General features: G+C 40.5%; 1 protein-coding gene across 7 annotated transcripts in view; it reads left to right on the top strand.

Moving 5' to 3' along the window:
• Positions 1-15,967, top strand: part of LOC135388471 (tyrosine-protein kinase SRK2-like) — a 509,896-nt gene that overhangs the window by 304,873 nt on the left and 189,056 nt on the right. For 3 of the 7 annotated variants that reach the window (XR_010421395.1, XM_064618051.1, XM_064618048.1), the window contains exon 1: positions 12,844-12,995. The exons of 1 other annotated variant lie outside the window; for it this stretch is intronic. The gene's annotated coding sequence lies outside the window, so the exon portion shown is untranslated. Of the gene's footprint in view, positions 1-12,825; positions 12,996-15,967 lie in introns of those variants that run through there. 3 more of the 7 variants (XM_064618054.1, XM_064618055.1, XM_064618050.1) reach the window with 2 other exon arrangements.

The following is a 15,967-nucleotide window of genomic DNA, read 5'->3' as shown; positions in this document are numbered from 1 at the left end:
CTAAATCAGATAATAACATTTTAATCAATAAAATAAACATAGATATGCTTTTAATTAAGTGTAGACATGCACTTGAAAACAGAAGAGACAATTGCTCTACTTTGAAAAGATGGACAGATTTTGTACTCGATACCATAAGTCATGGGAAGATGTGATAAAAAACTGCTTCGAAAAGGAGGAGCCGCGAAACGATTTCATTATCGCTGCATTTCAATACGTCCTAGACATGGTCGTATTCGGAGATATGGTACAAACTACAGAACTGAAGGTGCAAGAATTTATATGCCGAATCTACAATACTTATAAAAATATCTGCACATCAACGTCTGAAGGGGCATTGGGATTGATGGCGGAGTTTTTGAGGTTTGCTAACGAAGAATTGAAATACACTAGACCAGATGTAATTGTAATCATTGCAATGGGCATTGTATTCATTAAGAGAGCAGTGAGATCAAATTATCATATACAAGCGGTCTATACCGCGCTATTCATTACGGATTTGTTGAAATTACACATATCTGAGATAGAAAGTACATAAAATCTTATCTCGTGATATATTCCACTACCACGGCAATGCAATTATTTTCTTCTACCAGTCTCTGCAACGATGTCGAATCAACAGAAGTTCAATATTGTCGTGCAAGGTCTGATGTATTATCACCTGTTGAAACTCAACAAACATATCAATTGCGGTGGACCACCGGACGATTTTCATCTAATACTCTCTTGTACGCCATTCAAGAACCTTCATACAAAGAAAGGAAGCATCAATAAGAGACTGTGCAAATTCATCGCGACAAAGTGCAAGTTGTTGAAGCAATACAAACACGGCGACAACATAGCGCCTGCATTTATCAACGCTGGATTCAAGCGCCCAATAATCAGAATAAACTATTTAATGTCTTCGGAATTCATCAATGAAGACAACAAAGGAAAACTTCAGAGTTTGAAATAGAATTGTAATTTATCGAAATAAACAAGTGTATAAATGAAAAATAATTGTAATCTTTGTCATCATTATAATGAATTCTTCGCATCACAATGAAAAACACTTTACATTTAGCATGGTTAGACTGAGAACCATGATCGCTAAGGAAACGAATATTCCACAATTTGTGTAAGAATTCTCATATGGAATGAGACCTGACCACCAAATAGGTTTTACTCGACTACACTCTGTACAAATTCAACACCCGATGGATAGAATTGCCGGAGAAGGATCGGTCATTGAAATTTAGAGACATGATATGATTACAAAAAGGATCACTAATCTCATGTGAAAACTTATCATATTTCATGAATTAAATTCCACAGTGCATGTATATTTCTCAATCAGTTGCACTATCCCAGACTTAGTAAAAGAAGAAAAGATGTCTTTGACAAGCAACCCGATTGGAATGCGGAACAAATAAATAAATATTTTTGTCAACACAGTTGTCCATTGTTTGAGTAGGAAAAAGGAGCCGTCCAAGGCTTGCAGTGGGGGCCAAGATATGGCAAAACGGGAAATAAGGCAAGATAACTGATTGCGGCGGGTCGTTCGCGACAACTTTTACAATCGCATTGGGGTTCACTGCCTGGGAGATAATACGAAGCCTTCGCGAAAAGCGAATCTATTATCAGATGCAACAATGCAAACGAAAGATTTTACAAGCACGACGTACAGGCCAAGTCTACATTTCTAATCACGTAGTCTTCGTAACACACGGCACACAAACGTATATGAAATAACTTCCAAGTGGCAATCAGATTTTGGGAGAAGCGGTTCACACAACAGCCATCAGAAGTGCAATGAAGATGAGCGTTATGCATAAACACAATGGAAGATATATTAATTATAATATCCGGATCAGCGCAGGTCACACATAAATGTAGATCCAATTCACAAAATATACTCGAGATTTCCCGTAACCATACAGAAAAACTATCACAATATTTTAGTGTCATAGCATCCGGGCACTACAAATGGAAAGGCCATACTTTAATTTTATAAGTCCTTAGCTCATAACATTGTAAAACGCAAATTCCACACTAAAGATCATTTTCTTCTTTAAATTTTCAAAATCGAAACTGCACGCTATTTCTTGCATTTTTCTAAAGATATAGATTAAAAAGTTGTGCATATACTCACACATACTACAGAAGATATTTGATTGTGGATTAATTGCTAAAATTTATCGATCCACATTGAGGAGAAGTGTTGACTACCACACAACGGTAAGAGTTTAATCACAATTTGAACAAGTGTTGCAATTTATGATCAGTGTTGTAGAATGTGTAATTTCACAATACGCAAGCTTTAGGTCGCTCACTTTGACGAGCACTCTTTCATGATGTCAGGGAATTTAATCGAATGGATTGACATTTTCTGTATACACTATAACATAATGCGAATTCTTTATGTCGCGGATATTAAAAGTTACGAATATTTTTCGAACGGAAATTTACTTAAGACTCGAAGAAAGGGTCACCCGGGTCGACGAACCCGTTTCCAGAAAAAGCAACACGCTCGCGTGCGGTACCGCGTTAACGCGTCGGGCGCAGAATCGCGTTCGGTTTCGGGTACGGCATTATGGAAACGCGGCCCGGCATGTTGCCGAAACATCTTCGACGACGCGGGTGACCCTTTCTTCGAGTCTTAAGTAAATTTCCGTTCGAAAAATATTCGTAACTTTTAATATCCGCGACATAAAGAATTCGCATTATGTTGTAGTGTATACAGAAAATGTCAATCCATTCGATTAAATTCCCTGACATCATGAAAGAGTGCTCGTCAAAGTGAGCGACCTAAAGCTTGCGTATTGTGAAATTACACATTCTACAACACTGATCATAAATTGCAACACTTGTTCAAATTGTGATTAAACTCTTACCGTTGTGTGGTAGTCAACACTTCTCCTCAATGTGGATCGATAAATTTTAGCAATTAATCCACAATCAAATATCTTCTATAGTATGTGTGAGTATATGCACTACTTTTTAATCTATATCTTTAGAAAAATGCAAGAAATAGCGTGCAGTTTCGATTTTGAAAATTTAAAGAAGAAAATGATCTTTAGTGGGGAATTTGCGTTTTACAATGTTATGAGCTAAGGACTTATAAAATTAAAGTATGGCCTTTCCATTTGTAGTGGCCGGATGCTGTGACACTAAAATATTGTGATAGTTTTTCTGTATGGTTACGGGAAATCTCGAGTATATTTTGTGAATTGGATCTACATTTATGTGTGACCTGCGCTGATCCGGATATTATAATTAATATATCTTCCATTGTGTTTATGCATAACGCTCATCTTCATTGCACTTCTGATGGCTGTTGTGTGAACCGCTTCTCCCAAAATCTGATTGCCACTTGGAAGTTATTTCATATACGTTTGTGTGCCGTGTGTTACGAAGACTACGTGATTAGAAATGTAGACATCGCCTGTACGTCGTGCTTGTAAAATCTTTCGTTTGCATTGTGGCATCTGATAATAGATTCGCTTTTCGCGAAGGCTTCGTATTATCTCCCAGGCAGTGAACCCCAATGCGATTGTAAAAGTTGTCGCGAACGACCCGCCGCAATCAGTTATCTTGCCTTATTTCCCGTTTTGCCATATCTTGGCCCCCACTGCAAGCCTTGGACGGCTCCTTTTTCCTACTCAAACAATGGACAACTGTGTTGACAAAAATATTTATTTATTTGTTCCGCACTCCAATCGGGTTGCTTGTCAAAGACATCTTTTCTTCTTTTACTAAGTCTGGGATAGTGCAACTGATTGAGAAATATACATGCACTGTGGAATTTAATTCATGAAATATGATAAGTTTTCACATGAGATTAGTGATCCTTTTTGTAATCATAGACCGATGTATCATGTCTCTAAATTTCAATGACCGATCCTTCTCCGGCAATTCTATCCATCGGGTGTTGAATTTGTACAGAGTGTAGTCGAGTAAAACCTATTTGGTGGTCAGGTCTCATTCCATATGAGAATTCTTACACAAATTGTGGAATATTCGTTTCCTTAGCGATCATTGTTCTCAGTCTAACCATGCTAAATGTAAAGTGTTTTTCATTGTGATGCGAAGAATTCATTATAATGATGACAAAGATTACAATTATATTTCAAACTCTGAAGTTTTCCTTTGTTGTCTTCATTGATGAATTCCGAAGACATTAAATAGTTTATTCTGATTATTGGGCGCTTGAATCCAGCGTTGATAAATGCAGGCGCTATGTTGTCGCCGTGTTTGTATTGCTTCAACAACTTGCACTTTGTCGCGATGAATTTGCACAGTCTCTTATTGATGCTTCCTTTCTTTGTATGAAGGTTCTTGAATGGCGTACAAGAGAGTATTAGATGAAAATCGTCCGGTGGTCCACCGCAATTGATATGTTTGTTGAGTTTCAACAGGTGATAATACATCAGACCTTGCACGACAATATTGAACTTCTGTTGATTCGACATCGTTGCAGAGACTGGTAGAAGAAAATAATTGCGTTGCCGTGGTAGTGGAATATATCACGTGATAAGATTTTATGTACTTTCCATCTCAGATATGTGTAATTTCAACAAACCCGTAATGAATAGCGCGGTATAGACCGCTTGTATATGATAATTTGATCTCACTGCTCTCTTAATGAATACAATGCCCATTGCAATGATTACAATTACATCTGGTCTAGTGTATTTCAATTCTTCGTTAGCAAACCTCAAAAACTCCGCCATCAATCCCAATGCCCCTTCAGACGTTGATGTGCAGATATTTTTATAAGTATTGTAGATTCGGCATATAAATTCTTGCACCTTCAGTTCTGTAGTTTGTACCATATCTCCGAATACGACCATGTCTAGGACGTATTGAAATGCAGCGATAATGAAACCGTTTCGCGGCTCCTCCTTTTCGAAGCAGTTTTTTATCACATCTTCCCATGACTTAAGGTATCGAGTACAAAATCTGTCCATCTTTTCAAAGTAGAGCAATTGTCTCTTCTGTTTTCAAGTGCACATCTACACTTAATTAAAAGCATATCTATGTTTATTTTATTGATTAAAATTTTATTATCCGGTTTAGAATGCTATAATCTCCACCTGTCGTGAGAATTATTTTTTTGATTTTGTTTCAAGTATTCACTCGATTGATATTCTACGAGTTGTGAACTTACCGCACGAAATAATTATTGTCTTGTATTTGTTCCAATTGTTCACTCGCATGGCATAAGTAAGTACCTCTAAGATGGGAATGCCTCATAACTCTGATTTGCATTTCACATTTGATATTTCTGTGTGATTCATTAGAAATTTCTGTTGTAAAATATTACAAAAAATTATGTAATTAAATTTGTTTCTCGTTTTTCATTGAGTATCGTTGCTACCAATTAATAATTTGGACTTTCTCTACATTTTCAATAACAATATCGCATCTCTACAAACTTAGCCGACTTGACAACCACTTTGACGAAAGATTTCCATTTCAGGGAAAGGATGCGAAAAGATAGTGACCTCAGCGAGTGATATCGACATCTATTTGCGCTGCACAATAAAATATATCGCCTTTGAACTCTCTTATCTGACCTCTAGAGCGTTCTGTTTGCTGGACGAAGTAATATAGCCCCTAACCCTTTGAGTGATAAAGCATGCGCTGTGCTATGGTCACATAGATAGAGACATAAAGTCTCCCGGCTTTGAGGAAAAGAGTGAAAACCGTGCATATTTCCTATGTCTTGGATACCTCCATCAAGGTTCGTAGTGTTTGTTAGAATGAAAATTGTATATTGATCGATTTTATGATGGTTCAATGATAAATTATTTTCCTCTGTTGATGTTTACGTGTCGCCGCGTGTTCCTCTGTTCTTCAGCGTTAAATCTGTGCTATTTCGCCATTGATAGATTGATTAACTATTATTTCTCTATGTGTTGGACGGTGCGCAGGTTTGGCTCTCTATTAATTGTAGCTGATGATTGTGTTGTTTCTCGTTATTTCCTTACGTCTATGCTGTTCACTTAATAAGAAATTAAAAGTTGAGTAATGTTGGAATATGAAACTGAGATTCCCTATTGCGCTCGAAATGTTATGACAAATATTCACGCTATTGCAAAGATGGTTCTCACGTCTCAGACTTTTATAATACAATTTGTAATTTGATTGTAATCGTATTGATTAAGAATATCTTCTTTGTAGTGGTATAGATTTTATTTCCTCTTGTCGCTCGTGTTCCGTGGTCTTCCATACATCTATTGGCATCCGTCTTCAACAAATCATGCAGGTCAGATATCATTAGATCTGGTTGTTGGCTAGGAGCGCGCTATATGGTAAAGTTCATTTTTAACATGTCTATTTTCTGATGAGTTTGATTTTTTCTTCTAATTTACTGAATGATAGATTACTATGTTGTTTTGATTAGGAATATCTTCTTTGTATTGGTATAGATTTTATTTCCTATTGTGTTCGTGTCGTTCTTTGTTGGCTAGGAGTGTGCTATGTGGTGAAGTGGAATATCTTCTTTGTAGTGGTATAGATTTTATTTCCTCTTGTGTTCGTGTCGTTCTGTTTGTTGGCTAGGAGTGTGCTATGTGGTGAAGTTCATTTTTAACATGTCTATTTTCTGATGAGTTTGATTTTTTCTTCTGATTTTCCTCTTGTGTTCGTGTCGTTCTTTGTTGGCTAGGAGCGTGCTATGTGATGAAGTGGAATATCTTCTTTGTAGTGGTATAGATTTTATTTCGTCTTGTGTTCGTGTCATTCTGTTTGTTGGCTAGGATCGTGCTATGTGGTGAAGTTCGTTTTTAACATATCTATTTTCTGATGAGTTTGATTTTTTCTTCTGATTTTCCTCTTGTGTTCGTGTCGTTCTTTGTTCTGTTTGTTGGCTAGGAGCGTGCTATGTGGTGAAGTGAAATATCTTCTTTGTAGTGGTATAGATTTTATTTCCTCTTGTGTTCGTGTTGTTCTGTTTGTTGGCTAGGAGTGTGCTATGTGGTGAAGTTCATTTTTAACATGTCTATTTTCTGATGAGTTTGATTTTTTCTTCTGATTTTCCTCTTGTGTTCGTGTCGTTCTTTGTTCTGTTTGTTGGCTAGGAGCGTGCTATGCGGTGAAGTGGAATATCTTCTTTGTAGTGGTATAGATTTTATTTCGTCTTGTGTTCGTGTCCCATAGTCTTCCAGTGTCTCTGTTGTTCACAGTTAATTACATACAACTATCAGAACTTCCCGCTATTGCACTGATGGTTCTCACGTATAGGAATATTAGACGTTTTATAATACAATTTGTAATTTTGATTGTAATAGTATTGATTAAGAATATTTTAAATGCGCTATCAATTCTGATTCATTGAAAACTTCCACTAATAAAAATATTGTGTTTGATTTGTGATACCTATTCAATGCTAATGTATCATACCTGTAATATTCTTTGTTACGTGTATTGTGTTCCTTCTATTTCAGATTTTTGGCTAAGTTTTTCCCATTCACGCAGAGTCATAACATAATTCCTAATGACTTTAATAAATATATTTTCACTTGTACTTTTGTGTATGGCTATCCTTTGCATGTAAACTGCACACCTGTTGTAGCTGGAAAAATTACGATTCAAGTCGACTCAAGCTGAAAAATGACGAAAGCCGACCAGGCTGAAAAATGACGAAAGTCGGCGGTCCAGACTGAAAAATGACGAAAGTCGGCGGCCCAGGCTGAATGGTAAACGCACACGCAGCCCTCCGGCCACGCGACGCCCAAGTTGGAAAATTGTGAAAGAAGTCAGCCCAGGGTGAATGGTAAGCATGCACGCAGCCCTCCGGTCACACTCCGCCCACCACAGCAGCCCTCCGGTCACGCTCCGCCCACCACAACAGCCCTCCGGTCACGCTCCGCCCACCTGTCATGGGAAGGAAGTCGGCCCAAGTAGGAAAATGGTGAAAGAAGTCAGCGCAGGATGAATGGTAAGCGCGCAGCCCTCCGGCCACGCTCCGCCCACCACAGCAACCCTCCACCCGAGCACCGCCCTGTTACAGGTGGTGAAGGTTTTTTCGGCTGGGTTTTTCTCCTTCACCTGATTGGCATCACAATTCCCAGCACTATTGGCTTTAATAAATATATCTCAACTTGATTGGCATTAATAAATATATTTTGACTTGTCCTTTTTGTGTATGACCCTTCTTTGCATGTCTCTGCATGTAAACCGCTCACCTGTTGTATCGTAAAAATATGTGAAGTCGGCCCAAGAAGTCTGCCCAGGCTGAAAAATATGCTACGATGAGCGCACGCGCAGCCCTCCTCCGCCGATAAGCGCGCGGACAACCCTCCGCACACGCGCCGCGCAGGGAAAAATACGCGCAGGGCTCAGGGGGTCCATGTTTCTAAATCTCATGGGGCTGGGTTCTCACCGTCTCTCTACTACTAACAGAGAATAACCGTTAAGTGCTACATACCTATTCTTGTTGTGGAGCCGCAGGGCATGTTCCCTTTGACAGGAACTTGCGAAGATCTTTCGCCATACGACAAGCATCTGCATGGTAATGCAAAATTATTGCAAAAAATATGAAAACGAACAAAAAATAATAATCATGGAACGTGTCTAAGTGCCAAGCGCACGATTGTTGTTTTCATCGTGCACGCGTCGTATTTCCCGTAGCTTTCTCCTCTTAAGTTTTGCTAGAACGCACCTAACAAAGAACGAGATCCTGTGAGCTCCTTTTCAAGTTTCCCTATCGCGGCATCTTGCCGTTTCACGCGCTCTTGCGGTCTTTTCAGCTCCCTCCGATGCTCGCAACATTGGGACACCTACAAAGTAGAAAACATGTCTGAATTAGAACACATCCCAGAAAGACTAAACTGGCAAGGCGAAGCATGGCAGCATTTATTCCCGTCATTAGCCATGATCGATATGTAATGGCGGTGGCCCCTTATTGGGAAACTGAGATTGACATGAAGCTTTTTTAAGTCAGACTGCTGCATACGGTTCTATCAATCAGTTTGGACGATCCTCAACGCGGCTACCATAGCCAATGAGGGAGTAAAGCAACCGATTCAACTGAACCCAGCTCCATGTGCTTGTGAACGATGGTGTTCCTTTTCTTTTCCATGACTTTTTCAGTATCTATGTTACAAATGTAAATTAAACCAAAATAAACGCTGTTATACCTGCAAGAAATCTGTGTGGAATGAAACTTGTCCACAGCCACAACGAGCCCTCCACCTTCTTTGCCGTCTTCCCACTGGATTCGCAATGCTTTCCCATGTAGGAGGTCCAGGAATGTCGGATCTGCGGAAAGCCTTGCGGCCACACTGCCGTCCTTAATTGCGCGAATACAGTAGACACCCCATATTTCTTCTGCCACCCACTTCACCAAACATGGGACATCCTGAGCGCAGCCACAAAAACAGCCCAAAGAAATACAAGGCGTATGAACAGAGTCCTCACTTGAACGGGAATCGGCTGTCCTCCCTTGTTACAACGTTAGGTAATTGAATCGAGTAACTGGAATGGCAGTTGCAATTGCCCAAAACCTCTGTTCTTCGATGTTGTCCAACATGAAGCGAAAAGCTCGGTGCTTTGTGGTGTCTCTCTGTCACAAATGGACAAGAGTTTTGTGCATGTTGAAGCTACAAATAATATTGTGCGCATTTCAGCGAGTGAAGCAAAGAAGTGTCTTGCGCTTTAGTCCAACGAGAAACTGTATCTTTGTACGCTGCACCCACACTGCGTGCTTGAGTGTTCTTAGAGTTTGTTCTTTCATGTGTTAACACAAGTGCTGATATGCCCATATTCACCATGTGTGAAGAACAAGAACAGGCTGTAGTGTTCTACATATGAGAAGTGTTGTGGTCGTTGCACAGTCGACTAATTCGATGCCACTGAAAATTCTGATTTTGTCCCAAGGAGTTGTTTGTTACGTTTTTGGTGTCAACATGTCTACATTAGTTTACTTTTTGTTTCTTTAGCTGTTATAATTGACTGATCCATTTTTCATCCAGTAGGGTTCTTCCTGGTTATCGCACACATTTGAGTGCAGAATATGTGGTTAGTTGATGTAAAAGCCTCCGTGAATTAAGACGGGTAGAAATCCAGCGAGCCAGTACTCATTATGACGATTTTTAGTGCATCAGTATTTTCACTGAGTGTAGAGAGGATTAGCAGTATCATATATCAGTGCTTTCAGGTAAAATACCAGAAATTCTCAGAAGGAGGGAAATTTGTCTAGTGTCCTTTGCTTAGCTGTAGCTTTAAAAGCCTTGCTACATAGAATGGGCCACTTCATTTGACACTGTAAATAACACTGTTACATGTATACTATGCACACATAAGTTACTTTTCCGTTGTTTTGCTATCTGCGTTGTTCGTTGTTGCTGCCAGCCATTTGTGGGTGTGGCACTGCCGCTGTGCTAAATGTATACATTCCATGTCAGTAACAAAGCTTTCTGTTCTTTAGCAAACTCTGTTTGCTTGCAAAGTTCACACCTTTATATGAAAAAATATGTTTGACAGTGGAGTTCACAAAAATATTATAACCACAATATATTACAGCATGCATGCCTTACATGTCATGATCAATGCACGGTCATTGTAAAAATATGTACACATTCCATGTCCTTAACAATGCTTTCTGTTCTTCAGCAAATCCTGTATGCTTGCAAAAAATGTTTATATCATTATATGAAAAAATATGATTTGCGCTGGGTGTTGACAGTGCAGTCTTCAGAATACAATAACCACAATGCATTACGGCATGGATGCCTTACATGCTATGGTCAGTGCACGGTTATTGCTAGAGATAACTGATATTAAAATATCTGGCCATTTGAAATACTTAGCGTTATTGATCATATTACTGTTTTCTGCTTCGGTTCAAGATGATGTGATTGCTGCTAACAGTTTAAGAAGAATACTTGTCTTCCTTACATGCTCTATGTCAGCTTAGGTTTATATATTCTTTAACGCTTCATTTCAGCTAATGCTCTTCACTGAAACACTGCAGTTCTTACTACATGTCATGTTTGAGAAATTAACAAAAAAAAAAGAGTTGCTAAAAATAGGATATGAAATTGGTGTTCTTTCTCTGCAGGAATGAATAGAAATAAAGGTTACTGTGCTGGTAAAGGTGAGCCAACGCAACATAATAGGCAACAATTTGTGTCAAATTAATTGAGCCCCAAATGGAACAGTGTGATAAAAGAACATAAATATGCATATAACATTCAATTTACAGTCTACTGACATTTGTCAATAGAAATGCTGTCAAAATACTATCAACCATAAGTCAATTGATTTTAATCAACCACTGTCACTTAGAAGTCAAAGAATGGAGAAAGGCAATAGAGTAAATAGAAAATCAATCAATTATACATTAAAAGTGAAGTTTCATTTTCAGAAGGGAGCATATAATATACATAATATATATATAGTAGTCGACTATAGATCGAGGTATCCGTAGATTGCACCACTGACTAAAGACCACTCTTCAAAAGCGGTGGTCGAGCGCTTCAGAAGCATCTTCGCCAGACAACAGATACCGCGAGAAGTTTTGACTGACAACAACTGCTCGTTCCCTATGGCCTTTCAGAAAGGCGACAACGTATGGCTACCAGCACTAAAAACATAATGTATAGTGGTGGCTATCGCAGACAGCCCCCTGTCCTACTGGGTCGGGACAAATGTGGGCCTCCTCCGACGGAATCGCCGGCAACTTGTGCGTCGCGCATGTAGCGGCGATACCCCCACAAGCTCAGACAGGGACCTGGACTGGAGTGCACCCACTTCTACACACTCGTATGCACGTGGCAACACGCGAGACTCGAATAGTCAACGAGAGCCTGTATATTACGCAGAGCACAGCAGTCGATCCAGTCCATCTGGCACCACACAACCCGATCCGAACATCCGGACGCCTGGGAGCGTCCACGTCGATTCCAGAGCCACGGATGAGATGCAAGTGAGGAGATCCCGGTACGGACGCGTGATCAGGCGGCCCCACATATATGGGCTTCCAGAATAGCTACTCTTCTATGCTGGGTTTCCTGTGGAGCAACTTTGGGTTGTTATGGTGTGTGTTTCTAAACAAGAAAGACTCGCATATCTATATCTTGAAAATTACAGTGAATTTCCAATTTTAAACACTATTTTCGTCTTCAGCACCCCCAAAATTAGTTCGGTTTAGCTGTTTTTAGACCTGCATCAATTTGGCTGTAAAAGTGTGTCACGCATCCTTAGCCGAAAACATTCTACGCATATCGGCTTACATCTGCGGATAGTACATGGCCTTACGTGGGAACACACACATAGATACAACCCAAACTCTGCATATATAGCGTGTACGTGCATCTTCGGACTCACAGCTTTTAAATGTCGAAATGTTCGAATGTTCTTATGACTTCTCAAGATTTGAAGCTTGTTAGCAGTGCGTCTCCTGTTTCGGTAAAAAAAAACAAAAAAAAACGCTCCTTTCAGGCAGTAAATTACATATTGATGCTGCATATATTTTCTTTTCTTTTTTTCATTCCCATTTAGGTACTTCAGGACTCGACGGAGAAGCTGGAGCAAAAGTACACAATTTAAAGCGTACGTAAATCGGTGCAAAAGTACTACGGAATTTACCTAAAGTAGTACTAGAGTACTTGTCACTTCAAGTACTCCCAACTAGTTCTTGTCCGCGGTACCCACAAAGTTTGCGTGAGTGTGCGGTTTAACGGCTACGAGGCGAACAGTGCCGTCGAACCACACCTCAGGTGTGCGACTGTACTTTGTCCAGAAGTCTACGGTTAAGAATAGAGACGCTGCATTATTTATAATCGTGATGCACGCATCATAACGCGGCTGAGAATAAAAGCGTAGGGTTTCGCACTTCGGAATCTCGTTCATAGGAAGTCCCTGGTGACACCGACGTGCAATATCGCCTGTTCCGGAGTTTTGATACATCCTGAGCGACTTCCTCGTCTAACCTACTCCGTCACAGAAGGTACTCTTGAGTGTTTATTGTAAGTGAAGGAATAACCAGCTACACATTAAGACTGGAGGTGAGACGGATTTTTTTAGACTTCTATATTTAGGTAATCGACATGTACGGGATATCTGACTGTGACATTACAATGTCTGTTTTATATTTCACCGTTTCAGCGGTTGCAATCGCCCTTTGGCTCTTCTTTTCACGTTGCTCGCAAACTGTTCCAATGTTTTTGTCTCGTACAGGAATGCACATTATGCAGTGTATGAGTAGAAATGCTCTAAAACAATCACATATTCAAATATAACATTGTGCTCAGACACGCGCTATAAGTTTTGCAAGTATCAAAGGTATGAAAGTAGTTAGCGTACAGAACACATTGACACGAGTGTGTATTTCGAGGCATTTCAATGCTTAGTTCGGGACCTGTTTAAGTAATTCAGAGCTCAGCAAAATAACTCATGATCGCGATAACTCACGATACGCACAATCACGATCGTCGATTGCGTGAGTCCCGCGTATTTTCACACCGCGTGGCAGCACCCCTGCGATAATCTGAGATCACGTTGGCATTGTGATCGCACCCATGCTGCACTCAGATATCGTGAGTTCTCATAGTGCACCCATGCTGACGCGTCTCCCAGCGGTACTACCGGGAACCACTGTGTACTGCTTCGAACGAAATCTTTCGCTTCAACGCCATTATCGCGTGAGTCCGCGATCATTGTCGTTGCGAAATCGCTGTCTGCCTGCGACAGTTTGACGTTGATGTTCAAATTGCTGCTGCACATTCGCACTTGCTTATTTGAACGTTTGTATTAGTGAACCTTTACTTCAATTATTTCAATTTTTCTCTGCCAGAGGCGAGAGAGCATGCTGTAAAATAAACGAACACGGTCCCTGTGTTTCTGTATTGCAATCGAGCACACCGCTCACTCGAATGTTTCAAACTATTATTTCATTTTTTGAAGTAGTTGATTTTGGCAGGCACGCGTGCGTGTCACAATGATTTTGCCAAACTGTACATGCTGCTCGTGTATTTGGATTTGATTAGTTGCTGCAGTACTTTATCTCAGCAACAACATATACACAACGATGATGCATAAGGATTTGCATTTACTGATTTCTGGCCCGCTATCCCCGTAGAGTGAGCCTCAAATATCATAGGTTATTCGTGACATGGCAATTCTTAGGTTATTGGTAGGATTTCTGTTTTTTTTTATGTTTAGCTTTTTACACTTTCGGCGTGCGGTATCGGATCTGGTCAGTGATTACTTCGCCCGGCCACCACCTGTCGTTGTCTTTTTATGGTCACATTTTAAATTGGAAGACAGTTGGTAGAAAGCGAAGCGGGACTGTCCCATGTACACGGCGAACGCACTGCACCAGGCTCTAGCTAGGTCGCTTATTTATGAGACAGGACTAATTTTAACCTGGGCAGAACCTAAGCACAGCCCTTATAATTTGACCATGTGGCAAGTGGCAGAGGAGTTGATTACTATATTTTCTGGGAATGATTTCATTTCTTCCGTCCATTCTTTTACACCACAAAGCCAAAGCAAATAATACTGAGCGAGTTGAATCGCTCATTCCGGAGATTTAACGGTATACACATAATTTCCATCCACCGCGTGAAGGTTGCCGTACGGTATTCAAGCAGTCTACGTTTATCGATGCTCAGTGGTGTCACAAGGGTGGCTCGGGGGTGGGGCTTGGGGCTGCACCGGGTGCAGTGCTTACGGGGGGGGGGGGTGCAATTTCCACGTAGATGACCTCACGACACCGCCGTCTCCCCCACTGTGTGCCGACACAATTAGCCGTATTCATCAACTTCCTTAACACATTGGTTTAGTGACGTTGGGTTTAAATCGATCACGTGAGACTTGCCTTCGCCAATCCTGGGTCACCACCCCATGCTCTACCACCTGCTGCTGTGAAGCCTATGGCTCCGCACATAGCGAGCTTCCTGCATTGCGTATGCGCATATCGCTAGAGTCTGCCAGAAGCGATGGTGACCGGTAGGCCTTATCTCCTCTTCACGGATAATTTTTCATCAAATCTTCGGTAAGTTTTGATTTATATTGTTAGAAGCCCTCAGGAGACCGATTTCATCATAATGGGACGAATATTTGCCTCGAATATTCCATTTCGATCATCCACCCAAGCTACTTAAACTGGTGGTTTAAGCCCCATGTATTTTAATGGGACGTATTTTAAACTAGGGAAGGGGCTAGTTTAACGTCGGTCTAAGTGCGTTGCAACTGTGAAAGTGTGTGCTTAAAAAACGACAAAAAAACTATCGTAGTGGGCTTGCGGTAGGTGATGTTGCAGTAATTCGAAGTTTAACGGGTAAAAATTAAGCAGAATCAAAGCATTAAGCAATTATGCAAACGTAAAAAAAACGTCGAAGTGTGGTCAAAGAGAGCGACATCGACACGTGCCAGTGAAAAAAATCCATATACCAATCCAAGGGACCGAGAGAGCGCGCGGAGAGCCGAACGTCAATGTGGAAAAACAAAGTATAAGTAGTGCTGGCGATTATTATGAGTGCCATCTCCTGTGATATGCACTGTACGCGCACCCGTTATTGCACAGTAAGAGCAAAAACATGATAGATGGTTGTTGCGAGCCCCGATGGAGAAATTCAAGGGCGTTATCCACTGGTATGATTATCAACCATCCAAGTCTCTCTACCTGGTATCACCTCTTCCCAGCCTGTGTAATTTCCACAGATATTGAACAGTGCAATAGGACTGATCATAAAGTGCATCAGCGTCTTGCGGCTGTTGTGTAGGTACTATCGAGGCATCGAGGTATATTAGTATATCGAGGCATATTAGTAAGGACTTGCTGCGGCCGATTTTCAAAGTTTCTCCGTCGTCGCCAATATGTTCTGTCGGAGCCCTAACGAACATGTCCGCATTCCATCCTTCCTCATCGTCATCTTTTTATTCCTCGTCGTCTTTTCAACACAACAATTAGGATTACAGAAAAAGTGACCAGACCTGTAAAAATTACTTTTTCAATGTAATTGAAATACAGTTA

This window comes from Ornithodoros turicata, chromosome 3, assembly GCF_037126465.1.
Source record: "Ornithodoros turicata isolate Travis chromosome 3, ASM3712646v1, whole genome shotgun sequence".
Lineage (NCBI taxonomy): Eukaryota > Metazoa > Arthropoda > Arachnida > Ixodida > Argasidae > Ornithodoros > Ornithodoros turicata.
Note: the sequence above shows the minus strand (reverse complement) of the source record. Positions and strands in the feature narration are given on the sequence as shown.